Below are 27,279 nucleotides of genomic sequence, written 5' to 3'. Positions count from 1 at the left end.
AAAAAAAAAAATGAGGTGCTGGTTGTTATTTAAAAAAAAAAAAAAAAAAAAAGCATCCTAACTGTGTCATCCTTTATCTAAGCATTCATTCTTATCCAAGTCATTTTCACCTCCATGATCTTACTGGGATTTACAACTCTAAGCATGGTGGTGAGGGTAAATGCTGAATGAGAGAGGTCAAGTGACTTGCTCAAGGCTGCACAGTCAAGTATGAGCCATTCCTGACCTGGCAGTCAGACTGGGCATTTATTTCACAGTTAGGTTGTGTGTACACACTCTTGCCAGGTGAGCACAAAGGATGCAAACAGAGACAGCTGCTGCTCTCAGGGAGCTCTAGTGTGTGGACTTGTGAATCAGACTGTTGGGCTTGGGCCCTGCCCCTGCTACTCACTGTTGGACCTTGCACAAATTACTTAATCGCTCTGTGCCTCAGTTTTCCTATCTGTAAAGGGAGAATAAGTAAAATATGTATTTCATAGGGTTGTGGTGAGAATTAGGCACATTAATTCTTGTAAAAAGCTTAGGACAAAATCTGACCTTGAGTAAGTCTTCAGTAAATGTTATTTTTAGTAGAAGAGACAGACATTAACTATAATAAACTGGAAAGTAACAGTTCTATCAGAGCTTAGGCTTGGAGCTAAAGGAAGTTTCCTCAAGAAAATAGCTCTAACCTAAACGCTGAAAGATAAAATAGTATTAACTATATGGGCACTCCAGACTGGGATGAGGGGTTTTAATTCCTGGATTACATACTCATTTTATTATTATTATATTATTTTATTATTATTATTTATTAGGACAATTTATTCAAGACCAATTTTATTGATCTGAAGCATATGGAATCAATTTTTTCTAAAGTAAAAAAAAAAAAACATAGGCCTAGAAGTCAAACGACCAAAGTCCCAGTTGTAGGTCTGCCATCAACGCACCGCAGTAGGAAGGGTCATTTAGTCTGCTTCTGGCCAGTGCTCTTCCCTCTGTGCGCATCTCTCCTGCACTCCCTGGAATATTTTGAAGCAAATCCCAGCATCACTTTATTTAATCTATAAATATTTCAGTATGTATCTCCCAAAGAAAAGAACTTCCCTTTTTTAAACCTCACACTCTTTCTTAATATCATCAAATATCTAGTCAGTGTTCACATTTCCACTAGCAGTTCATAAATTTCAACTACCACCACCACCACCACAACAACAAAACATCAACAACTTCCAATGGCCCTGGAATAATTCCAATTAGGGCCCTGGATAAAAGTATTAAGTACATACACACAACTGTTTTTTAGCTATCATCTGTTCTGCTACAGAGATAAGCCTGCATATTACTTAGCTCATAATGACTGCAAAGTAAGAGAATGATAGCAAGGCATCCTGCTGATTCATATGCAGTTTTTTCTTCCAACACTTTGGTATTTTTTGCCACCATGTTAATAGGAGCCGAACACAAAGTACATTACTCCGCTGAATGCACACAGCAAATGAGTAACAGAGTACTATGACATAATGTCCATTCAACCCACATACTTCCATCTTGGCTCCATGTGGCCATCAGCCTCCCCAGAAGTCCACACATTTCACTGTTTCCATAACTCAGCTGCCACAGCCCTCCTTCACACAGCTTTCTGTCAAAGTTGTTATTTTTAAGATAAAGTACTATAGGCACTATAATGTTTTTTGCTAGAATTTAGTATCTTTGTAACTTTATCAGATTGCTGTTCTTTCCTTGCTGTTGTTAGTGCTCTGGTTACAATGTTGCATTGTTTTTTTTTTTTTTTTTTTAGCAGTCTGTCTCCCTCTTTTCAGTGTAGCAGAAGGGTCACTAATTAATTATGGAATTTTATGGATTTAATAGATGAAATACTGAGCTGTAAAAAAATCAAAGATTCTTAAAAATAATTTACAAATTGTACTGATTTGCATGGTTACCCATAATTTAAGGGAGAACTCAGTAATGAATCCTGTTCTTATCCCCCACTTGAACCTCCCAGAAAATCAGAAAGGTTTTAGGAAAGTAGGAACTTGAAATGTTGCTCACAAAATGATGGCTTATAAAAACATTAAGTGAACAAAATATGTTCAAAGACATAGATGTTTCTTTTTATATACTAGGTTACAATTAGAGTCTAAAATATGCCACTGCCAAAGTTCCGGGGGAAACTGTCAATAAAAAGATAAAAATATTACAATGAAAACTATTCCCTAATTCAGTATAACATACTAGTTGTTTACCTTTATCTGAAGTGCCAACACCTTGAATTTCCCAGGTAGCCAGAGAATCAGTTACCGTCAACTCCAGCTGATGCCTGGAAAATGAAATATTCCATAGCTGTCACACACAGGTGAGCCTTAATTAACCTGGAACCAATTTAACATGATCTATTAATCAGAAACGTTTACGGTCTTCCCATTTAAGTTCTTGAAGCAAATTGAAAGAAAACAAAATTAAATCAGTGGCCTAGGGTGAGGAGAAGGTTAAGAAAAGAGCAAAGGATAACAAGGGAATCCTCCATTCTCAGAACAATGGTTATACATCGATTAAGTTTGAACAATATGAAATAGCGGTTTGTGTAGGTCAAGAATATTTGGATATAGGCGCATCCATATGATTTGCTATCCATTGAGTGTTTGTGTCCCTCCCCCCAACAATTCATACACTGAAATCTAATCCTCTATGAGATGGCATTTAGAGGTGAGATCTTTGAGAGGTGCTTAGGTCAGGAGGAGGGAGCCCTCATGAATGGAATTAGTGTCCTTACAAAAGAGGCCCCAGGGAATTCCCTCATCCCTTCTGCCATGAGGGGTTACAGTAAAAGAGCTATCTGTGAACCAGAAAATGGGTTCTCCCTAAACACTAAATCTGCCAGTGCATTGATCTTGGACTTCTTGGCCTCCAGAACTGTGGGAAATAAATGCTTGTTGTTTATGAGCCACCAAGTCTATGTTATTCTGTTTTAGAAGCCTGAACAGACAAAGACATAGTTCAACCTAATATACACTCCCATGTTTTGTTTTCATTGCCTTACTTATATAAACTTAAAGGGCTGTGATACGTTGTCAAATAAAAATTATATTATACTCAGTGAACCCTACTAAGAAAAGTAATTTAAAAAACGTTCAAACATAAGGAATTTCCAGAATACTAAAATCTATCAGTCCAAACTCTATTTTCTAAGTGTCTATCACGTGCATGGCACAGTCCTAAGAATAAATATGGGGATAAATAACAAATTGTCTGCCTTCAAAGAATTCATTCTAGAAGAGGAGAGAAATATATAAACAAATACATGATCACAGAAGATATAAGTCCTTCAATAAAAGTGTGTACAAACTACAGTAAGAATACAAAGAAGTATTTAATTCTTTGGGGACACTTTTTGGAGAACCCAGCATCTGAGCTGGGTTGTCCAATGTGAAATACCTTTTGTCAGGCGTGGGGGATCAAGAAGGGGTGATGGGCATTAAGCAGGGCACTTGATGTAATGAGCACTGGGTGTTGTATGCAATGGATGAATCACTAAATTCTACCTCTGAAACTAGTAATACAGTATATGCCAATTAAATTGGATTTGAAGAAAAAGTTTTTTACAAGAGAATTTCCAGGAAAAGGTAAGAAAACTGCAAAGAGCAAGTAGTGCTGGAGCTGAGAGGGCACAATAAAGGGTAGTGGCGAGGGCTGCTGGGAGGGGAGCTGGAGCTGTTGGCAAGAACAGTGGATGCGAGTGTTTTAATCTACACAGATTTTGCCTGATAGGTCATGGAGAAGTGGTTTTAGGTGGTGAAGTGGCATGATCAGATTTGGATTTTAACATAATCACGTGAGCAGCAGAGCTTGGAGAGTGAATTAGAGAAGTGGATAAGCTGGAGTCAGAGTAAAGGAGGTTGTTGGGCATCAGTCAAGTCATGATAGCTGAACAACAACTGATCGGTTCTCAGATCTTATGGGTCATCAGTTATTTGCTGTGTGTGTTTATTATGTGAGGAAAATATTGCCTTCTTTTATTTGTTATATAGATAAATAACATTGGAAATACTTATCTAAATGGAAGACATACGTTGTTGCTGTGTTTGTTACAAAGCTTTGTTTAGAAAGACTGAAATAGGGGCGCCTGGGTGGCTCAGAGGGTTAAGTCTCTGCCTTCGGCTCAGGTCATGGTCTCGGAGTCCTGGGATCAAGCCCCACATGGGGCTTCTCTGCTCGGCAGGGAGCCTGCTTCCCCATCTCTCTCTGCCTGCCTCTCTGCCTACTTGTGATGTCTCTCTCTCTGTGTCTAATAAATAAAATCTTAAAAAAATAAAGACTGAAATAATTATATAGAGGTATAAAGTCAGATATCACCCCAAACTACACGTTCAGTGTAAGTCCAATGTAAGTGAAATGGCATTCTTCTACAAAGATCATCAGTGCTGCAGTTAATCCTCCTCCTAAGGGAAAAACCAATCCAACAGCCAACCAAATTAACCTTGATCAAATGTCAGTGCTACCTTTAATAATCAAAGAAACCCTGGGAAGAGTGACAGATCACATATTTATCATATCTGGATATTCTTAAAAATTCCTAAGGAAAAGAAAAATAAATTTTAGAATATCTTTTAGGAGAAGTCAGTCTTCTGTCAGTCTGTCAGTCAGAAAAAGAAGTCAAACTCTCACTCTTTGCAGAGATGATACTTTATGTGGAAAACTCAAAAGACTTCACTCCAAAACTGCTAGAACTCATACAGAAATTCAGTAAAATGGCAGGATATAAAATCAATGCACAGAAATCAGTTGCATTTCTTTTCTTTCTTTCTTTCTTTTTTAACTTTTTTAATGTTAAGCCCCAAATTATAAAATCTTTTAAAAAAATTAACATATAATGTATTATTTGTTTCGGGGGTACAGATCTGTGATCCATCAGTCTTACACAATTCACAGCACTCACCATAGCACATACCTTCCCCAATGTCTAATACCCAGCCACCCCATCCTTCCCTTCCCACTCCCCTCTAGCAATCCTCAGTTTGTTTCCCAAGATTATGAGTCTCTTATGGTTTGTCTCCCTCTCTGGCTTCCTCTTGTTTCATTTTGCCCTCCCTTCCCATATGATCCTCTATCTTCTTGGTGGGAATACAAGCTGGTGCAGCCACTCTGGAAAACAGTATGGAGGTTCCTCAGAAAGTTGAAAAAGGAGCTACCCTATGACCCAGCAATTGCACTACTGGGTATTTACCTTAAGGATACAAATGTAGTAAACCAAATGGGCACCTACACCTCAATATTCATAGCAGCAATGATCACAATAGCCAAACTGTGGAAAAAGCCCGGATGTCCACTGACAAATGAATGAATAAAGAAGATGTGGTGCCTGCGCATGCGTACACACACACACACACACCAGAATATTATGCAGCCGTCAAAAAATGAAATCTTGCCATTTGCAACAACATGGGTGGAACTAGAGGGTATTAAGCTAAGCGAAATAAGTCAATTAGACAAAGACAATTATCATATGATCTCACTGATATGTGGAATTTGAGAAACAAGGTAGAGGGTCATAGGGGAAGAGAGGAAAAAATGAAACAAGACAGAACCAGCAAGGAAGACAAACTGTAAGAGACAGTGAATCTCAGGAAGCAAACTGAGGGTTGCTGGAGAGGAGGGGGGTGAGAGGGATGAAGTGGCTGGGTGATGGACATCGGGGAGGGTATGTGTTGTGGGGAGCACAGTGTATTGTGTAAGACTGATGAATCACAGGCCTATACTCCTAAAACAAATAATACATAGTATGTTAATAATAAAAATAATTACTTATAAAAATAAATAAATAATGATTTATATTTATTTAAAACAATAAATAAAGGGTGTTTTTATATTTTTTTACTTTTTTATAATTTATTTATTAATTTGACAGAGAGAGATCACAAGTAGGCAGAGAGGCAGGCAGAGAGAGAGAGAGGGGGAAGCAGGCCCCCCGATGAGCAGAGAGCCCGATGCGGGACTCAATCCCAGGACCCTGGGATCATGACCTGAGCTGAAGGCAGAGGCTTAACCCACTGAGCCACCCAGGTGCTCCTAAAGGGTGTTCTTTAATGGAGCCATATGACTATATTTTTAACTAACATTTAATTTACACACAAAAATTATCAATTGGGATAAAATAAGTATAAAATTACCAAGTTTCCCATAATACATGCTAAATAAATGTCTGCTATTATTTAAAATTGAATAAATTAATGTCAGTTTTGAGTTGTGTTATGTTGATGAAAACTGTTCATATAATGAAAATGCCAAGGTTAAGTTTTGATTTAAGTTAAAGGCAAACTCACAATAAGAGTTAAGGTAACTTTCCTTTGTGATAGTTTTAGTTCCTTATAATTCAAACTTCTACTATACGAAAAAATTGTCATTATTAGAAACTCTGTTCAACTCTAAATGATCTGACAATATTATTAATAACCTTAAAGCATGAGGGTCATGCAATTTAAAATAAAAAAATAAACATTGAAAAAGTCCAAATGTAAAATCCAAGTTTAAAGGGGAATATGAATTAGGGACTCCTGGCTGGCTCAGTTGGTAAAGCATGTGGCTCTTGATCTTGTGGTCATGAGTTCAAGCCCCACATTGGATATAATAAAGCTTACTTTTTTTTTCAATTTATTTATTTTCAGAAAAACATTATTCATTATTTTTTCACCACACCCAGTGCTCCATGCAAGCTGTGCCCTCTATAATACCCACCACCTGGTACCCCACCCTCCCACCCCCCCCCCCGCCACTTCAAACCTTACTTTTATTTTATTTTATTTTTTTGATTCTTTTTTTTTTAAAGATTTTATTTATTTATTTGACAGAGAGAAATCACAAGTAGATGGAGAGGCAAGCAGAGAGAGAGAGAGAGAGAGAGGGAAGCAGGCTCCCTGCTGAGCAGAGAGCCCGATACGGGACTCGATCCCAGGACCCTGAGATCATGACCTGAGCCGAAGGCAGCGGCTTAACCCACTGAGCCACCCAGGCGCCCCTCAAACCTTACTTTTAAAAAAGAAAAAAAAAATAGACAAGATGAATTAGAATATTGGATGTGAACTTTATATTAAAGTGAAAAAAATGTTCTTTTCACCAAAAATTTCCTGAATGGGTTCTTTTAAATATTTCACTTTATGCATTTAAAATATGATTCAACTAATTATTTTCATTAGGCCCTTTATATTTTTAAACCACTGATAGATAAGAAAGACTGCAGTTCCCTGGTATCTGAAATTATTACAGAGTAGAGTAAGAAAAAAGGAAGCAGTAAATTGTGTCAACAGATTCAATGAAGCATTCTCTAACAGATAAGATGCAGGCAAAAATCATTAAGTACTTGAAGCATAGAAGGTGAGAGTCTCACAGGCACGGCATCTCTCCTTAGGTAGGTAGTGATTTTCTGATCAGGCATCCAAGAAACAGTTCTGAGTGTCTAAGGAGCAGTTAATGTGTACTGGCAGGGAACTTGTCCCATTGCTAAAATTATGGAGGCGACCTCTATCTTTGGTCACCTTATTAACATCATCACCATTGCCATCATCTTTAATGACAATTTGTCAAGTGCTGCTGCATTCTGTATACCCATTAGAACCTAATCTGCCTTCCTTCCCTTGAGATAATTTGTAAGAGGAAATTTACTGGAAGAAGACTGAAACCGTTTCCAATGGAAACATGGGAAAAAACATTGCTAGGTGGACTTTGCAATCCCGTTCATAATTTTCTATGTTAATATGAAATTGAAATATTATTTATAAAATATGATATTGAGAATAAGTAGGATTTTTTTCATGTTAAAATTCATCTTCTTGTATTAATTTTAAGTTCACTTCAAGTTTTTTTAAAAACCATTTTGATAGAAAACTTGGCATCATTCTAAGGAAGTTCCCTCTACCTCTAAATTATGCTTATATTTTGCTGATTCTTTGTTTTCATAATATACAATTTAACCTTTCATCAACTCTTCTATTTTTGTTGGTGATATAAAGTTGGGAATTAACTTCATTCCCCCCCCAAAGATAAGCCACTGGTCTCAATATCATTAAATGGTCATCCTCCTTTTTCCTAGAAATTAAAATTCCCTTTTTATTATATCTGACTTGGTCTGAATTGTAAACACATCTGTCTGTCTGAATGAAAAGAAATCCATTGTCATAGCATGGTGGAATTTTTGTTGCTTTTGAAAAATGATCAGATACAAGTTCTAAATATACGTATAAAACTGCATTGGGTACTCCAGATAAATCTTGCTTGTATCTGTTAAAAAAAAAATGTTAACAGAGAAAATATATGATAATCTTAAAACAGCAAAAGCATTTGTCTTTTAGTGAGCTATGAAAGTGATCTGATTTATACACAATGAATGTGAAAATTTTGTAAAATAAAACAGTAAATATATTTTTCTTATCAAATTTAGTTTGGAATAATTACTTCAAAAATTGATCCCAATTTAATGTCTATTAAAAATGACAATAACTAAAAAATTCAATTTTTAAAAGATAAAATAATCAAGTCATTAAGAAAGATCAACAGCTTATCAGTAATAGAGGCGTGAGAGAATGGGCGGATTAAATGACTTACCACATGGTAGTATAAATGAAAAAAATATATTTATAGTTCTGTATGGATTTATACTTTGAGACCTTTCTTTTGCTAATGTTTTTCACGTCCATTCAATGTCCATTGGTCATTATATAATTAGTATGTAGCTCTCTTCCAATATCTTACATATGGTCAGTAAGTTTTATAGTAATTAAGGACATGTCTCTAATTTTCCTTGAACATTGTTCACAAATTCATTTGAAAGAAAATTTGTTTGATTCAAAATAATAAAAGCCTATAATAAGAAAATAATCAAAGCCTATAAAAAATATAAGTACATACTTTAGGAAAAAACTAATTTTTGTAGGAAACAAAGAGGTTAGAATGTTATACATAATTTAGGAAGACTAATCTTCAAATTTTTCTCCATTCACCTCTTGGAAGTTTTTACATCAACAGAATCAAACCTACGTCTATGTCTTTCTCTTCCTCTATTTTTCCTCTGAATATATAAAATTTAAGTATATAAATAATCTCTTTCTAGTATATCAGTCCCCCTTTATGAAAGAGGGGTAACTTCCAAGAGCCCCAGTGAATGCCTGAAACCAGGGATAGTACCAAACCTTATGTATAAATACAGTTTTTTCCTATACATAGTATCTATGATTAAGTTTAATTTATAAATAAGGCACAGCAAGAAATTAACAATAACTAATAATAAAATAGAACAATTTATAACAATATGTCATAATAAAAGTTAGGTGCATGTGGTCTTTTTTTCTCTCTCAAATATCTTTACTGTATTGACTCTTCTTGTGATGATGTGAGATGATAAAACGCCTATGTGATGAGAGGATGTGAGGTGAATGACGCAAGTGTTGTGACATAATGTGAGGTTATGACTGATTTTCTGATGATACATCAGGAGGAGGATCATCTGCTTCTGGGCCACAGCTGACCACAGTTAACTGAAACCCTGGAGAGTGAAACAGCTGATAAGAGCAGACTACTGTATTCATCTTGCAATTTTTAAACAGGTATATGTGTTGGTCACATATGTCATGTCATCAAATCCTTTTACCTTAATAACTTTTATCTGCTTCATATTTATTTCATTTTACATTTCTTTACCTTGTCCTTAAATCAAAAGTGGATTCCCTATTTAACATTTCCCACTTACTTACCTTTATAAACATATGGCATTTATCTCTCATCAACTAGTAAATGCACTTAATAGTATGATGTAACACATTTTTACACCCACATATGTAAAAAGGATCAATGTGTGTTATATAAAGAAACATTTGACATATAAAAGAAACTATTATAAGAATACATACAGTTAAGTTTGCAGAACTTTGGAGTTTATTTTCTGGAGCTAAATTACTTTGGCCAAAAAAATATGTAAAACTATTATCAGGATAACTTTTAATAGCCGTGGTCACAGCAGATGAGTTTGTGTATCCATGAACTTGAATTACTACATTTTCAGAGGTTCCAACATAGAATACAATAGGTGCTGAGACAACATACCTGTTGAAACAATAAAATATAGTCAATCTGTTAATAAAACATAATTTTTAAAACATTTTTCACTTAGGAGAATTAATTGAAATTAGCAATGTTTCTTATACCAAACAACATATTTTTTATTTCTCAAAATTTTATTATCTATGATAAGGCCAGGATAGCTTTCTGATAGCATCCCAAAAATGAGATTTCAAGGGTGCCCACAGAAGTAGTTTTGATCAGTTGCAGCCTGGATATGTTTAATAGAGTCCTCTATAAGAAATGCAAATAGGGATTATGCATCAGTCTTTCAAAGAATCCATTTTTTAAAAAAGATTTTATTTATTTGACAGAGAGAGAGAGAGAGAGAGAGAACGCACAAGCAGGCAGAGAGGCAGGGAGAGAGAAGGGGGAAGCAGGCTCCCTGCTGAGCAGAGTCCGATGTGGGGCTTGATCCCATGACCCTGGGATCATGACCTGAGCCAAAGGCAGAGGCTTAACCCACTGAGTCACCCAGGTACCCCTCAAAGAATCCATTTTTAATCAAAAATCAATAAGTTACTCTTCCGTGGGGCAAGGCTAATGGCTTGGGAAAAACACAACGTTTCAGAATACAAGTCATACATTGCTCACAAAGTACTCATGTAGAAAACAGAGTACTGGCATAGGACAATAGATAAAAGAAGAAATTCAACCACAGTTTTCAGAAATAGAAAATTTCATGTGGCAGTGATTGAGTTCTGTTTTCTCTAAAGTTATAACCAAAATACATTGCAAATGAAAATGGGATCTTTCACGTACGTTTGCTCCAGTACCCAACTTTTTCCCAAGTAGAAAAAAATATAGACTAGAAATGTTCATGGCTGGGGTAGAATTAAACTGTTGACAGGACCCTTCCTGAACTTGCCCTCCTTTTCCTAAACTCAGCTTGAAGAATTTGGTTGAATTTGTCTTCAGGTTAATTATTAACATTAGGTAGTGGGATCACTGAGAAGGAAACCTAAGAGTTTATTTTTTTAAAAAAAGATCTTTTAAAATTTTTTTTATTTGACAGAGATGACAAGTAGGCAGAGAGTCAGGCAGAGAGAGAGAGAGGAGGAAGCAGGCTCCGCTGAGCAGAGAGCCTGACACGGGGCTCCATCCCAGGATCCTGCATGCCCTGAGCCAAAGGCAGAGGCTTTAACCCACTGAGCCACCCAGGTGCCCCAAAAACCTAAGAATTTAAATCACAAGCTTTTAATGTCCATAAGTAATTTTGGAATTCGAAGTATAAAGCAGATTGTGACAAGTAAACCAGAAAAGACACCCAAATGGGAGCATCTAGAAAGATGTTTCAAAACTGGAGACAGACAAACACCTGGAAGCTGTTCTGGCCCATTTTCTGGGTGTAGATATAGAAGATGCAGTTGATCCCATGACCAGATAACCTTTCCTGGGCTTGGTGCACCCACCCTACAGATGTGAGTGTTGGCTGCTAAAAATTTTCCCCTTCTCCAGGTAATTTCCCTCATCCATGGAGGACAGCTTGCCCAGAAACGCTTGGGAAGTTACATCCTCTCTCACGGATTGGCCCATAGTCAGTAACCGATTCAGGGGCATTGCCTAGCACCCTTGCTTCAAGGTGGGACAACTTGGTGGTACCATGCATGCTAGAGAGCCTCCGTGGGAAAAGGATAAAACTAGACCTCAGTTGACACCACATCTTTGCTTAACTCCTGCCGTGCTCTGTGCAGCTTCCTTCACAGCTCACAGGTTTTTCTCAAGAGAAGTCTTGCAATGAAGCCACTTGCATGAGTTTGCCTCCCCATCTCGGGCTCTACGTTCTAAATTTATGGACCATGGGAAGGGATTATCATCCTGTACCTCATGCAGAATGTCTAAGATATAGAAGTAGTTCTGAAGCTTCCCTGGAATGGGCCTGGTTTGAATTGGGGACGATAAGGCCTGTACTGATCCACTTTAGTGCAGGTCTGAAATCCCAAGGCAGCTTCCCAAATGCTGAGATGTTCCCAGGAACTCTAGGACTAGAAATGATTCACCAATGTCAATGACTAGGACATGGCCAAGGGAGATATGAAGCTTTTGTTTTCTTAGGCTTTCTCAAATTTGCGTTCAATTGCATGCCCGGTCCCATCCTGAATTGCAAGTCTCTAGGTATAGCTGGGATGCCTAGGGGTTAGATTGCCTCTTCACTTGACTGTTCTTCTGTCTAGGCTATAAGTTCCAATGAGGACAGTTAATGAGTCTAACATATACAATGGGGACACACCCCAGAGCTTATTACAGTACCCAAGAGCAGTTAGACACTCAAAAAGTTGTTGCCAAATGAAATGAATGAATTTGTGGGTGGGCCAAGGAAGATAATATTGAAGGGAGGTTAAGTGAGATTGTATATGGTCCAGAATGCCATGTTAATGAGTGTGGACTTCATATTGTACGCAATGGGAAACAAACAAGGATATTTTGACCTTACTGCTCTGACTCTGGGGATGTTGGCCATCTCTTTATGACCTACTAATGTTCTTTGTTCCATGAAAAGAATAGAGGTAGTACATTTAATGCAAAGCATTAATGAAATTGTTCTCTAAGGTAAAATGCAAGCAGAAATACATGAAATCCTGAAATGTTAAACTTACATTCATAATAGCAACTTTAAAAACTGATATACAACAAAAGTTTTAGATTTTGATAGTGTGTTAAGCAGGAGCTTTACAACTGTAATGCTTGACTTTATAATTTTGTTGGGACTGATGGACTTGTGTGGGTAGTTCATGAACATTCTCATGAAAGTAATGTTGCTGACACATGCACTATTGCAACATATTCTTCTGAAAAGCACCAGTGAGCTAATATTTAAACCATTGACTGAATCTTCAACCATTTCAAGCAGGAGCAATGATAGGAAAATTAGGAAGCAACAATGTACTGAAAAGAATGATTTAATGTAAAAGGACCTTAAGATTGCAGCTGTATAGATCCAGTCCAGCACATTTTCAGAAAAACAGTATCAGAAATACTCTCATCAGAAATGAGAATGAAAAAAAAAAAAAGAAATGAGAATGATTTTAGCTCTGTTTTAATTTTTGGCCAACTGTTTCAGTAACTGAAGCTATCCAAAAGAAAAAAAAAACACTTTATTTCAAGGGCATACTTAACATATGCCTTTTTTTTCACATAGGCGTCAATATTTAGGCCACAAAAGAACAATGTTCCTCGTTTTGTACTCAGTCCCATGCACAGACTCACATTATCACCAAGAAGAAACAAACACAGTGACAAAGATTTGGAGCCAAAAAAAGTGTCTGCTCAAATTTTACACTATATCAGTACTTCTCAAACAGGCCACAAACATTTGATATTCCCTAATACTGAAATTTTTAGAGTTTTTCCTCTCAACTTTGTGACAGACAAGTGGGAAGAAAAATTATACAAGTGGGGGTATCTCAAGGTCTCTCAACCACAGCACTATTGACATTTGGGGCAGAATGATTGCAATAGGCAGCTGCCCTGTACATTATAAGCTGTTTAGCAGTATGGCTGGCCTCCACCCACTAGATGTTAGCAGAATGTTTCCAGCCATGACAACAAAATGTCCCTGACACTACCAAATGTACCCTGGCAGGGAGCAGGGCAAAATGGTCCGTGGTTGAGAATCATTGCTGCATGGTTTAATATTCAAAGGGAGAATGAGGAAAGTATGTACTTGTGTTCCTATCAAAGTTACAGAATTCAGCAGGCTCTTCACTTGAGCTATTTGGCTACTTTAAATTACCATGGCTAACTATAATTCCCTTAGTTCACAAACAAGAAAGTCATTATTTCAAAGACCATCTCTCTACTGATGACTTCTAAATTTAGATCTCCAATTGATATCTGAATATTGGGAGTGCCCCAAGGTTCCAGCTTTTTTCTATTTTTTAATGTACATTCATTCACTGAGCAATCTCATGCAATCACATGAATTTGAATATTGCCTATATACATCAATACACCTAAATTTCATTCCCTGGACCATTCTTCTAAGCCTTAGAGTTGTATATCTAACTGCCTTATTCATTATCTCCACTTGGATATCCAATTTGCATCTTAAACTTAATACCTAATCAATGGGTCAAAGAAAAAAATCACAAAGGAAATTGGAAAATACTTTGAGATGAGTGAAAATGAAGACACAACACACCAAAATATATGGGATGAAATGAAAGCAGTACTTAGAGGAAACTCTGTAGCTATAAACCCCTACATTAAAAAAGAAGAAAGATCTCGGGGCACCTGGGTGACTCAGTCGGTTAAGCATCTGCCTTGGGCTCAGGTCAAGATCCCAGGGTGCTGGAATCCAGCCTGTCAGGCTTCCTGCTCTCCAGAGATCCTGCTTCTTCCTCTGCCCCTCCCCCTGCTTGTGTGCCTGCAGCACACACTCTCTCTCTCAAATAAATAAAATCTTAAAAAAGAAGAAAAAGAAAGGTCTCAAATCACAACTTAACCTCCACCTTAAGACAGTAGGAAGAGAAAAGGAAACTAAATACAAAGCAAGCAGGAGAAAGGAAATAATGATAGAAAAACAATAGAGAAAATCAACCTAACCAAAAGTTGGTTCTTTAAAAAGATCAACAAAATTAGCAAATCTTCAGCTAAGCTCGCCAAGAAAAAAGACTCAAATTACTAAAATAATGAATGAAAGAGAAAACATTATTCCTAATATTCCACAAATGGAAAGGAATATAAGGGAATGCTATGAAAATTGTATGCCAACAGATGATATTTTAAAAAAAAAAAGATGAAATAGAAAAATTCCTAGAAATACATAAACTACTAAAATTGACTGAAGAGACAATCAGAAAAGACCTCTAATAAGTAAAGACATTCAATTAGCAATTTAAAAACTACCCACAAAAAGAAACCCAAATCCAATGGCTTCACTGGTGAATTTAGATTGAACATATAAAGAAGAATTAATGCCTGTTCTTTTCAAACTTACAAAAAATAGAAGAAGAGGGAACACTTTCCAGTTCATTCTATCAGACCAGTATTACCCTGATACTGAAACCAAAGACATCATAAGGTGTCTTACAGACCAATATCACTTATGAAAATACATGCAAAAATCCTCAACAATATTCCACCAAAGCAAATCCAGGATATAAAAAGATTATACACCATGAGGAAGTGCGATAAATCCCACAGGAATGTAAGATTGGTTTAACACCCCAAAATTAATTAATGTAAAATACCATAATAACAGAATGAAGGACAAAACCCACATGGTCATCTCAATAGATTCAGAAAAAGCATTTTACCAAACAAATTCAATACGCTTTCATGATTTAAGACAAAACAAAACAACAAATACTCGATGTGCTAGAAATAGAACTTCTTCAACCTGATAACAGCATCTAAGAAAAATCCGCAGTTAGCATCATACTTAAATGGTAAAAGATTGCATGCTTTCCTCCTAAGATCAGGAAAAAACAAGGATGCCTACTCTACCCACTTTTAGTCAACATTATACTGGAAGTTCTAGCCAGGACAGTTAGGTGAGAAAAATACATAAAAGGAAGGAAAGGAAGAAGTGACACTATCTCTATTTGTAAATGATGTAATTTTACATATAGAAAATGTAAAGGAATTCACTTAAAAAAATTAACATTAAGAAATATGTCTAGTCAGGTTGCAGAATACTGGATCTATATACAAAAGTCAATTGTATTTCTATACAGCAGTAATGATTAAACTGAAATGAAATTAAGAAAACACTTCCTGGGGCACCTGGGTGGCTCAGTGGGTTAAAGCCTCTGCCTTCAGCTCAGGTCATGATCCCAGGGTCCTGGAATCGAGCCCCGTGTTGGGCTCTCTGCTCCGCAGGGAGCCTGTTTCCTCCCCTCTCTCTTTCTGCCTGCCTCTCTGCCTACTTGTGATCTCTCTCTGTCAAAGAAATAAAAATCTTAAAAAAATTTTTTTTTAAATTTAAAAAAAGAAAACACTTCCATTTATAATAGCATGAAAGAAAATACTTAGAAAAAAATTCAAAAGAAGTATAAAAGTTTTATTCTGAAAACTATAAAACATGTGGGAAGAATTTAAAGAAAACTTAAATAGAAAGACATTCCAAGTTTACGAGTCAGAAGACTTAATATTGTTAATATTGCAATATGCCCCAAACTGATCTACAGATTTAACACCTAATATGGCTCATCTAGACCCTTTGGCTGTGGCACTTAATTTATGGTTTTATTGTTCCAACTGTGCTCTAGTCTTGCTGATTTTCTGGTTTCCTGAAGTGACTTTCTCAAGTATCTTTGGTTTTTGACAGGCTGTCTATTCCCTTTGCCTTAGATGTTCTTCCCAGCTTCCTTATGTGAGTAATTCCCATTGGTTGTCTTCAGGTCTCAGCTTACAATCCCTTTTTTCCCCTACTACTTTGATCTACTTTGAAGAGGATAAATGCCTCTTTCTGTGTGTGCCTTGAAGACCATATTCTTAACTGAGTTTCAACACTTCCTACACAGTTCTATCCATCCCTTTTTACATTCTATTTGTCTGGATTCCCTTAATGAAATGTAGTCATGTCTAGCAGGCAGGGTCGAATCATATTTGCCATATTTACTGAACAAAGGAACTGAACAAATTGAAGAACTCACATGCTGATTTTGTCAAATGATGCTTCTTTCTTTTGTTTCCACCATGAACTAGGGTAATGGTTCTGAGTCTTATCTGCACATTAAAAGTCCTAGGCCATATCGTGGACCAATTAAACCAAGACCTCTTCTGAGCAGGTGGGGTGGGCAGGCATGAGAATTTTTAAGCTCCTCTGATAATTAAATATACAGCTAAGGCTAAACTACTGTACTAGAAGTAGATTCTCTTCTAGGAGACCATCTCCTAAGATTAAAATATTTCAAAGCTACATATAAGCCAGTAGCATTTGGAGGCTGTTCTGGACTTAAATATTCTCTGGTCACATGGGAGAGCCACTCCAACCCTAAAGAGTTGAATAATAGATATCAGCCTTGATTCAGGTGGTATGGTTCAGAGACAGAGGGGTTCAAGGTTTGCCTCAGTGGGCTCTGGTTTGGACCTGAGCACAGAGGCCTGTCTAGGCCTTTAGATCTGAACTCATAGGGCAGGCCTCAAATTCTTCAAGTCTCAGTGTCATTACAAACATTGGCACTGGAAATAGCCCAAGGTTAACGTGGATAGGGTTGTTGTAAATCACTGGAAATTGTAGGCCTTCCTATCTGGACCCAACCCACACATGGATTCACATGGAACATCATCAAGTCTAAAATTCTATTTCATTATCAGAGCATCTTACATTTCTGTATTTCCCACTAGATTGCAATCTCTTTCAGGGTTAAAACTGTGTCTATCTCACTCACCCCTGCATTCCCACAAATCTGGTACGTAATAAGAGTTTTAATACATATAGACAAAACACATAGAGAGGCAAGCAAGCAGAGATGAACAACAATAAAAACAAAAGAACCCAGTATACTGAGAAGAGATTATCAGTGGTTTTGCAAACCAAGTCCTAGGTATTTGGTATTTTGCAGACAGGTCATGCTATGTTATATGAAGTTAGGTTATTTTCACACGTTAATATTCATAAGTATCTAATGTAAAATTTGCATCTAGACATAGCACATGATTTTATATTGCAAATTACCTTACTATGTGACATAAAAAAGCATTTATTTTATTTTATTTTCTTATTTAAATTCAATTAGTTAACATATCATGTATCATTAGTTTCTAATGTAGAGTTCAGTTATTAATTCATTGCATATAACACCCAGTGCTCATTATATCACATGCCCTCCTTATTGCCCATCACCCAGTTACCCCATCTCCCAACCCCCTTCCCTTTCCACAACACTCAGTTTGTTTCCTATAGTTAAGAGTCTCTTATGGTTTGTTTCCCTCTCTGATTTCATCTTATTTTATTTTCCCTCCCTTTCTCTATGATCCTCTGTTCTGTTTCTTAAATTCCACATATGAGCCAAACCATATAATAATTCTTTCTCTGATTGACATATCTCACTTAGCATAATACCTTCCAATTCCATCCATGTCAATGTAAATGTAAGATTTCACAAGAATTTAATGTAAAATACATCTGTAATTTAGTTAAATTTTAAAGTCACAGAAGGAAATGACAATAACAGAAGCTTCTTCCCTAGAATCCTCTAAAGCAAATTTGCAAAATCTTTAAACTGAGTTTCGAAATGAGGCAAGTTCAAACAAACAAAGTAACTTTGCTATCATTAGGAAAGAACTAAGGAACAGCTAAGCAACTCTACTATAGCTAATATTTGTATAACAAATGCAATAGAAGAGAAACAACTTCGTATTTTGAGTTAAATACAAATTAGCGTGGAATGAATGAGGTACCCTCACTCCTTTCCTATCCTCATTCTTGCTTTGGGGAGGGAGGTTCTTTTAGCATGCAAAAAGAGGCAGTAAATATTCTAGTTACCTAGAGAAAGGTCTCCCCTCTGACATCTCTAAGGCCCAAGGTCTGTCCAACACCCTCATGCTAGACACTAGTAGAGGGTACTGTATCTGGATAAAGGAGGAAAATTTGGCAATAAGGGACTAGAGAGTATCCATCAAGGTTAACTGGATATGGGCTAGCCACAGGAAAAGTATTTTCCACTATCCTCTGGATTTAGTGTATATTTTTGATGGATTTTAATATTTTTATATGTTTTGTATTTGTATATTTTGTGTATATTTTTATAACATTACAATGAACCAGCACACCATGATTTGATAATGGAACCCACCTGAATATCATTACAGACTGCGAGGCAGAGCACTGAGGTTATGCAATAAATCCAGTTCTCTGGTGAAAAAGAGAAAAAGAAATGAATGTCAAAACAAACAAAAAATGAGAGAACTGAACTTCAGAGATGTACACATTCTAAACTAACAAATATCCATTTAAATTCAATAAAAAATGAATATATCTTCCTTTTAAAATTTAAAATCTGGAGCTTTTTAGGAATTTTGGCTCTTCTACAACTCCAACAGCTTCCTTCTGTGTTGCATAAATACTAAGAGACAGGTGGGGAGCTCCATTCATGTGAATGTGAATAGTGCCCCCTGTTGGAATCACCCAAACTTCCTATTGAGGTGAATCCACTTCTGACTTGAGGAAAAATTACAAGTGCCCAATGTGGCTTCCATATGGCCCCTCTTCCCACCTTCTTTTTAGCTTCCTTCCAGATTTTTGCACCAACTATAATGATCTACTCAACAACCAGCTGATTGTCATGTTCTTTCTTACCCTTTTCCTGAGGTTTGCACAAGTTGTTCCCTTTGCCAAGCAAATTCTCCCCCCACTGTCCTACACCTTGACTAAATTCTTTTCCTCTTTCAAGCCTAGGATGAAATATCACAATGGAAAACTTTGCCTAATAATAACTAAAACATACTGAGAATTTACTATGGGGCAGGCACTTCTCTAAGTTCTTTCACAGGCCTTAACTTTCATAATTATCAGGAAAACTGTAGGAAGTAGGTATGAGTACCCCATTTCATGGATGAGGAAACTGAGGCACAGATAGAAGGAATTTCCAAAACATTGTTACAAAGATGGGACTATGAACTCTCGTATGAATTTAGAAACTGATGGAGAGCAAATGGTTAAGAATGAGGGATTGGGTATCCTAATGAGGTTAAACATTGTGCTGGGATGGGCGTCTTTTGAACAAAGGACTTAAGATTCGAAGATTATGGTAAAAGAGAGGTAGTAACTGCATTGGAGATTTCTGGAGATGGTGCAGCCTTTGGTGGGGACACGGTTCAAGCTACAAGCTGGGAAATGGGAGGCTGGACTGGAGGAGGGTGTCCTTGACGATGTTTTTGGTTTTTCTTAAGATCTTATGCTTATTTAGAAGCAAGTGTGGGAGGCAGAGGGACAGAAATCGAGAGAATCCCAAGCAGACTCCCCGCTGAGCAAGCAGCCCCACCTGGGGCTCGATCTCACCACCCCAAGATCCTGACCTCAACCGAAATCAAGAGTCTGAGCTCAACCGACAGAGCCACCTGGGCGCCCTGACGATAATTTTTTTTTTCCTTAAATGCACAGTTTCTGCTAAATTCTCTTTAAATAACTGCTGGATGGATGCGGTGAAATGCAGTATTTTCAGGCAAGCCCTAACTGAAGTTTCCTCAGAGGCTTCTCGCTTTTGCTTCTGTCCCCAGAGGAACATTCTCCACAGCCCACGGGAACATTCGCTGTCCAGATTCCCAGGCTGGTCTCGCACCCTTAACCTCAGGTGGCAGCCGAGTCCAAGCCCGGCGTTTCATCCACGTCTGGCGTCACTGGTCCCTGAAGGCGACGATTCGCCTCAGAAGGAGGCCGCGCAAGGAGAAGCTGCTGCCAGCATCGGAAGGGCGGGAGCCTGGCGGCAGCACGAAGTCTGTCCCTCAGGTCCGCCTCTGGCCCAGCCGCCCCGTAGAAGCGTGTCCGAGCCTCGGAGTGAGGCAGCGGCGGCTTCGCCTCAAGGAAGGGAGATGGGCTAGTCGGCGGCTGCAGCAGGAGACCTCTCCCCCTCAGCCCGCACAGGCTGCACACCTTCAGGAAGCCTCGCGACCCTGAGTACCCGAGGCAGAAGCGGCAAAGACAGCGGGAAGCTGGGCCCCGCCTTGCCAACGGCTCAGGGAGGGGCGTGGCCGCAGCAGGCCCCGCCTACGCCGCGCGCCGGCCCCTGGGCAACCGGCATAACACAATAAAATGGCCGCTGCGTCGCTGGACGCCTAGAGGGAAGAAGCTGCGCGTCCCCAGCTCCGCCTCGTCCCGCGGGCCTGCTCCGCTCGGCTCCTTGGCGGTGAGTGCCAGGCCAGGTCGAGGCCGTTGTCCGGCACCGGGCAGAGTCGTGGGGGCCGGTGGCGAAGGCGGGAAGGCCTGGACCAAGCGTGGGGTGAGCCGGCCTGGGATGGATTCGGGCGCGGGGGCGTGTTCCTGGGAATTGGGATTGGATGAGAAGGAGGGGAGGGCCCGGAACGGGCGTGGAGAGGAGGATGAAAGAGGGAGGTTCGGATGATACCGAGAAGGTCACGGGTGGGGATGGCGGGGGCGCGTGGGCATAGAGAACCGGAGTGTGGGGAAGTGTGGACGTCGGGGTGCGGCGCCGAGAAGGGTGGGGGTCCCGCCACCCAGAGGAGGGGGGAGGGACTGGGGTGTGCCAGGTGTCTGTGGGGAATGACAGGGATAAAGGACGGTTTGAGTGTCGTGTCGTGGTATCGTACGGAGTACATACAATACATGGACAATGATGAGTTAGGGTGTTGGGAAAAAATGTTAAACGGAAAAGCAAATATTTTGTTGTATAATGATTAAAGGATGGGTGAATTTTCATGTCAGAACTTGGGTTCAAGTCTTGATTCTGCCACCTTGTGTGTTACTTAACCTGCTCTTGACTTTGGGTATGTTCCTTAATCTTCCTGAGCACCTTTTCTCATTTGTAAAAATAACTTCTGGTTACCTTTGAGTCTACACTATGTCTCAAATTCAATTCTAAGCCCTTCACGTACTAACTAATTCAGAATTTAAAATAACTTGCATGAGGTAGCCATCTTCAGTTTAAAAGTGATGAAGCTGAGGATCAGAGAGGTTAAGTAATTTGCCTAATGTCACACAGTAAATGGAGAAGCAGGATCTGAACTCGGGCTGTTTAGTCCTAGAATCCAAGCTCTTAATTCTCAGTGAAACACTGCCGCTTGTAAAAGAGGTTACTAATTCTGACCTTATACATCATCTGTGAGAATTTAAATTTGCTAATGTCTTTAGAGTGCTTAGTACAGTCCTCTTTTCATTCATTCAACAAATATTTAGTGTACACCAAACAATAGAATCTCTGCTTTCTTGTAGCTTAGAAACAAGCGATAGCCACGTTGTTGCACAAATGATTATATAATTCTAATTGTAAGATGTTATAAAGGAGATTACTTGGTGCAAAGACCATGTATAAGAGGGAGATATAATCCTTTTGTGCATCTTGAGTGTAGAAACACTATTTTCTCAGTTCTGTTTTTAAAGCCTCACACAGTTCTCAGTGCATAAAAGTTACTCAATAAAATTGAATTACTGAATAAATAAATGGGAAGAGATGGGCAACATGGGCTTTTAGGATACCTGAGTAGAATGGAGAGAGACATGAGAGGAGAACCTAGGATGTTAATAGAATGAAGAGGGAGGTCAGGGTATTAGAAGGGAAAGGTTAGTAGTTAAGCAATCATATTGGGATAAAGAGGAATGTGTCAAGGTTTGGCTGTTTTGTTGGAGGAGAAGAATAATTTGAAGCAATAGTATTAGAATGGATTAGGATGTCAAGATATTTGCTAAGATGAGTAGTTTGGGGAATCAGGATGGATATAGAAGTGTTGAGGTAGGGTACTGGAAAGAACTACAGATAAATGGAGGCTAATACAATGTTGGGAAATTGGAACAGAATTTGTGGGGAAACTTGGCAATGAGAATGAGATGAAGGATAGGAGGCAGAGGTTGACAAGCGCAGGATGGGAGGATTGCCTTTGGTGAGGAATGAGAATCATCATATTTGAAAGGACTAGAGAAAGTTAAAGAGTAAGGTATTTAAATGGGTCAGAGGGTATGGGATGAAGTAGAATTGTAGGGAAAATACTGAGATGTGATTAAAAGGCTACAGGATGGAAAGAAGGATATGGAGGTCAAGAAACTGGGATGGATTTTTGCATGTTGGAGTGGACTGGGAAGAGAGAGGGAGGGTTTGGGGATAATGGTGGTCTGTCTTATTTGGAAAAGATCAAAGAAGATGGACAATTAGAAGTGTGAGGAAAGGCCTAATAGAGGGGGAGGTATAGTCTCTGAGAAGCTGTGTGTCAGGGCAGGGGAGTGACAGGATGGATGGTGTTTTCTGACCCATCAGTCATATGACTCTGATAATCCCATTATGCCAGTAACTTTCTCTTATACTGCAGACCCCCTTCTGGGCCTTCAGAATATGTCTCCAGCTCCGGACTTTTTTGCTTGTTTTGTTTTCTCTTTATTCTACCCTTTCATACACTCTAGCTGTACCTCTCAACTGTCGTCATCATCATCATCATCATCTTCTTTTTTTATTGCTTGGTCTTAATGTGATTACAAATGACATCTAGTGTCAGACAATCTCCCCATCTCTCCCTTAAAATTGTAGTTGACCATTTACTACACCTAGGTGCTAGTCTCTGAAATAATGCTAGCCATTCTCAAACACAATCCAGTTCACTATTACTGAGTTAGATATTTTATGAGATTGTGATATGTTTCACTGTCCAGGCCTTACAGGAGCTATGACAACCCAGGGACGGGATCTGGGAATACATTGTGACTTTGAAACTATCACTTAATCTTTCATGTTAAAATTTATAAAAGAAAGGAACTGACCTAGATTTCAGAAATCCATTCTAATATGTTTTTTTAATCTGTAAATCTATAAATCTAAAGCAGATATTTTCTGATCAAGAGAGGTAACAGAGTTCCTCATAATAGTCTAGTGAAGCCTGAAAGGTCTTAGTCATTACGATGTTATGAAGAGAATTCAGGATGGTTCAGTATTGTAAGAATTTAGAGAGGACTAAGATGTGGGATACAGAATAATTGCATTGCCTAAAAATATAAGATGTGCTTTTTTTTTTTAGCCAAGAAACTAAAAAAATATGTATATATAAAGCATGTCTTTGTAGTATGTGGCAACATCCTATTCTAGTTATATAATTTTCTATCCTGTTACAGGATAGGGAGAGATATATACACAGAAGTGAGAGTTGGTCATGTCGCTCCCCTCTTTTATTTTTATAATCTCCTGCCTTCATGAAACCTACATTTAACTCAGGAATAAATATATTTAATTTTATTTGTTTATTTATTTACACAATTTTATTTTTAAAACACATGCCTCTTAGCTATCCTCAAGTTTGAGTATATATATGTTTTAAAGATTTTATTTATTTATTTATTTGATAGACAGAGATTACAAGTAGGCAGAGAGGCAGGCAGAGAGAGAGGGGGAAGCAGGGTCCCTGCTGAGCAGAGAGCCCGATGCGGAGGTCAATCCCAGGACCCTGGGATCATGACCTGAGCCAAAGGCAGAAGCTTTAACCCACTGAGCTACCCAGGCACCCCGAGTACATTATTCTTATTTAGAAAGAGCCACCCTTACAAGTCAGTACAGAATCAGTATTACTAAGAGATTTGTTTCCATTGCAGAGTGGTGTGATAGTAGCGATAGAAGTTTTTGCCACACTTGGGAAATTAGGACCAAAAGTTTTGTCACTGGCATAAAGAGCAGTTACGTGAATTGGAGGTGGCTTTTCTGATCTATATGGATAGTTTATCATGAAAAAATGAGAGAGAAAGTAAGGACACATAGAAGTTTGCAGTTTAAAGTAAACTGGACTTTTGGCACAGGGCAGTTGGCTATACTTTAATGTATAAGTTAAATAATAATCACTTTTTAAAAACAAATATAGCAGATTTTTTTCTCTTCAAACTCATCACCGTAAGAAGCTAAATCATGAGTTCAGTGATGCTATTATATTAAATTTTTTGTTTTTCCTTCAGGAATTGCCTTATGTGCTATCTGTTGATCAAGGTCATTTAGTGTTATTTATTCTGGTCTAGTTTGTGTGAGGCACCATGCTAAGCTTTAGAGAGCAAATCAGACATGATCTGGACTCCTGAAAACTCAGCAATATGGCACGGTAATGAAGACGTGGGCTTTGAAATCAGATCAGGATTCAAGCCGTGGATTAGCCAATTAGTTATGGGACTTTGAACAAATTACTTAAGCTTTTTAGAGATGATAATACCTATTCTGTACAATTGTTATACTTAATCCTCCTAATGTGATGATACGTGTAAGAGCTTATCACAATATTTGACAGATGGTAAAGTTAATGTTCAACCCGGGAAAATTAAAACAAAGTGTAGCTGAAGAAATGGGTCTGATTTTCTGGTGAGATGTATTAATAATTCTCAAAGCAAGACCCAGAGAGGAGTTCCAGACATCTTTTTCCAGATCAGCATTCCTAGAATGACTGTATCATCAAAGAAAGATATTATATCTCTTAATTATTGGTTAATTGACTGACTATATTAATGACACCTCTCTTTTCTATATATTATATATGTTCCAACCATTTAACAAATAAGTTTCTTCATAATCCCAGCCTGTATAACAATACCTATGTACTTGTGAAGGTGTTCACACATCAAACCATTATAATACCTCATTCTAATTCCAATTTATATAGCATTAACATTGGAGCTGCCCAAAATCTTTGAACTGAAAACTTCTCTGAAAGTTAAAGATTTTGGGGGGCGCCTGGGTGGCTCAGTAGGTTGGGCCTTTGCCTTCAGCTTGGATCGTGACCTCGGAGTCCTGGGATCAAGCCCCACATTGGGATCTCTGCTCGGTGGGGAATCTGCTCCCCGCCCCCCCGCCTGCCTCTCTGCCTACTCATGATTTCTGTCAAATAAATAAATAAAAATCTTTTTAAAAAGTTGAAGATTTTATTTATTCATTTGAGAGAGAGAGAGAGTAAGCACAAGAGAGAGCACAAGTGGGGTAAGAGGCAGAGGGAAGGGGAGAAGCAAACTCCTGCTGAGCAGGGAGCCCAATGCGGTACTTAATCCTAGGACCCTGGGATCATGACCTGAGCCAAAGGTAGACCGTCAACTGACTGAGCCATCTGGGTGCCCCAACTTTTCTAAAACTTAATTTGTGTTTTGTCTTCACATTTTAAGACGGGAGAGTTGGGGAGATTATAGATATTGAGCAAAAATAAGATCATTGTTAGTACAGCCTTGCTGAAGACCTATCCCATTTAATAAGATTTTTTTGTCTAAATTTTGTCAAACTTATGATTTTTGCAATGGTTATACTTACAAAAGTAATTTTATATCATGAAGATATTTTTTGCATAAACCTGACGTTGTGCATTAGGACTCTTGGTGTTGAGGACTAATACAGCACAAGAAGATATCCTTTTGTTGAGGTACTAAATAAGTTTTAGCCTTTTATCAGTTCTTCAGAGTACTCCATTAGATAAAATTAATTATCTACTTTCTGCTAAGTTCTGCCCTAGGCCTGGAATAAATCAGTGAACAATATGCCTACTTTCATAGAACTTACATTCTACTAGATTAGTTACATGATTTGACTTACAAATTAGTTTGAGAGGAGAACTGATTCTCACCATTACTATAGTGTCTCGCCTTGTCATTTACCATTCTGGGCTTTAATTTTCTTTTGAAAAGTAAAGGGATTTGACTAAGATTCCTTTCCTAATAAGTGCTTTCATTCCTTCTGGAAGACCTGAACTTCAACAAAATTGATTTTGTGGACAAGCAATAGTAGGCACATGGGTTTGAAGCAATCAGATGTTCTTCTAATAGCATGAGACAAATATGAATGATTATCGGAAACCAAATATTTAACAGAGGAAACAGATATAAAAACTATTCTATGATTTCATTTACATGTAGTTCAAAAATAGATTATAGAGTGCCTGGCTGGCTCAATCAGAAGAGCATGTGACTCTTGATCTCAGAGTTGTGAGTTCGAGCCCCATGTTGGATGTAGAAATACTTAAAAATAAAAATCTTAAATAGTTAAAAAAAAATCTCTCGTATTGGAAATCAGGTTAGTAATTACCCATGTTTGTTGGCTAATGATTGGAAGGGGGTACAAAGTGGCTTCTGGGGTTCTGGTAATATTCTGTTTCTTGATCTGGATACTGGTGGTTCACTGTATGACAGTTCATGGAGCTGTGCACTTACGATTCATGTGTTGTTCTATATGGAAGGAATGGGTGGAGTGATAAATTCAGTTTGGACGTGTTAAGTGTAGGATGGCAATGAAATATCAAGTAGACAGCTGGGAACAGGAGTCTGGAACTCAGAGAGAGGTTGGATTGCAGATATAAACATCAATATACAGGTGACATTGGGAGCCATGGGTGTGTATTAGATCATCTAAAGTGAGATTGCAGAGAGAGTCAAAGAGACTTAAGGAGTTCTGATATTTGAAGATTGGATACAGGACTGTGAGTGAGCAAAGGAAGCTGAGGAGTGGCCACAAAGGTAAGGGGATACCAGGAGAATATGGTGTCCCAGAAATGAAAGAAGGAACTCTATCAGGAAGGAGAGAGTAGTTGTCAGTATTAAATACTGCTGGTTGTCAAACATTTCCAGCTGCCTACATTCTA

The 27,279-nt window shown here is 38.2% G+C and overlaps 1 protein-coding gene and 1 long non-coding RNA gene across 10 annotated transcripts in view; one reads left to right on the top strand and one right to left on the bottom strand.

Moving 5' to 3' along the window:
• Positions 1 to 754: 754 nt before the first annotated feature.
• LOC122916850 lies at positions 755 to 9,914 on the bottom strand. The gene is made up of 3 exons (XR_006386313.1): positions 9,879 to 9,914; positions 2,229 to 2,302; positions 755 to 1,001 (listed from the first exon to the last, which is right to left on the bottom strand). It is a non-coding gene; the product is annotated as an uncharacterized LOC122916850 (long non-coding RNA).
• Positions 9,915 to 20,778: 10,864 nt separating this feature from the next.
• CNTRL (centriolin) overlaps positions 20,779 to 27,279 on the top strand; it is a 90,400-nt gene continuing 83,899 nt past the window's right edge. For 8 of the 9 annotated variants that reach the window (XM_044265010.1, XM_044265011.1, XM_044265008.1 and 5 more), the window contains exon 1: positions 20,779 to 20,879. The gene's annotated coding sequence lies outside the window, so the exon portion shown is untranslated. Of the gene's footprint in view, positions 20,880 to 21,065; positions 21,106 to 27,279 lie in introns of those variants that run through there. The other variant, XM_044265003.1, reaches the window with a different exon arrangement.

Source organism: Neovison vison, chromosome 9 (genome assembly GCF_020171115.1).
Source record: "Neovison vison isolate M4711 chromosome 9, ASM_NN_V1, whole genome shotgun sequence".
NCBI classification, from domain to species: Eukaryota; Metazoa; Chordata; class Mammalia; order Carnivora; family Mustelidae; genus Neogale; species Neogale vison.
Note: the sequence above shows the minus strand (reverse complement) of the source record. Positions and strands in the feature narration are given on the sequence as shown.